This window comes from Mus pahari, chromosome 3 (assembly GCF_900095145.1).
Source record: "Mus pahari chromosome 3, PAHARI_EIJ_v1.1, whole genome shotgun sequence".
In the NCBI taxonomy this organism is placed as follows: Eukaryota; Metazoa; Chordata; class Mammalia; order Rodentia; family Muridae; genus Mus; species Mus pahari.
Genome location: NC_034592.1, coordinates 3,251,497 through 3,252,669, shown reverse-complemented (window position 1 = coordinate 3,252,669; position 1,173 = coordinate 3,251,497).

Here is a 1,173-nt window from a genome sequence, read left to right as displayed (position 1 = left end):
ATAAATACAGTAAAATGGGTGTATGCATACAAATGCATGCATAAAGGCAATTTTTATCTCTAGGATGATTGTCAATTGTATCTAAAAATGATGGTATGGAGTAGGCCAAATAGTAATATCTTGCAATACCCAATTTGATTGCTGATTGGAAAGGGGAATTCTTAATTTTTAATTTGTAACACAGCACCTTTACAATAGGATGTTAAGATTTTACTTAGAGAAGAAAAATAATTTTACATACATCAATGCCTTCTCTTGCTAAACAATGGCTGTGGGCACTTAATAACTATAACTAATATAAGCAGCTAGTATTTAGTTACCAATGAATACAATTGATAACAATTAGAAAAGCTTCTTTTGTTTTTTTGTAAGGACTTTTGTTTTTTACCAATAAAATTGTGTTTCTCGAGATAAGACTGAAAGGTTTAAATTAATTTGAAGCCTTATAATAAGGTCATATCCCATTAACATCTCTTGGAAGCTTGAGAGAATAAACATTTTGCAGCAAATCAATTTTTGTTGTAATATTTTATATATTACAATTTTAGTTAACATAACTAAAACCTTAAATATCAAAAGGATACAGTCTCTGAATTGTATGGAGCAAATTATTTACCCAGAACTTTAAAACTCCTTGTGTGAGAGCAGGATTTGAGGTAAACCTTATTGTATAGGCCTAGCTAATACCACGCTGAAAAATTTAACTCTTAGCTTCTTGTATTGAAGCAGAGACAATAAAAATTATTTTTATATTATGTAAGCTGTATAAGCCATACTCAGAAGCAAAACTTTTTAGTGATAACCAGTTTACCAGAAGCAAACCCTTAACAATCATCAAGGAAAAACAAACTCTTTAATAATTTTACATGAAGTAGGCAAGCCATCTTGTAATGCCTGATCGACCTCTTATAAATTTTGAATTAAATCTTTATTATGAGTAACAGGTGGGCAGTCTCCCTGAAGGCAGGGNGTGAGGCCACAAGAACTTCCTTAGGCATGGTTTGTGAAACAAAGGAAAAGTCACACAGGCCCCGCCAAGGCTGTTTTGAGCTTTGTCCTCCTCATGTGGGAAGGCAAAACCAAATTTTAAAACACCTTATCATCTTTGAAAGTAATGGTGGAAACATCACTATTACATTACAAGGTTTGGCTGCCAAAGTATACCCATGAGTG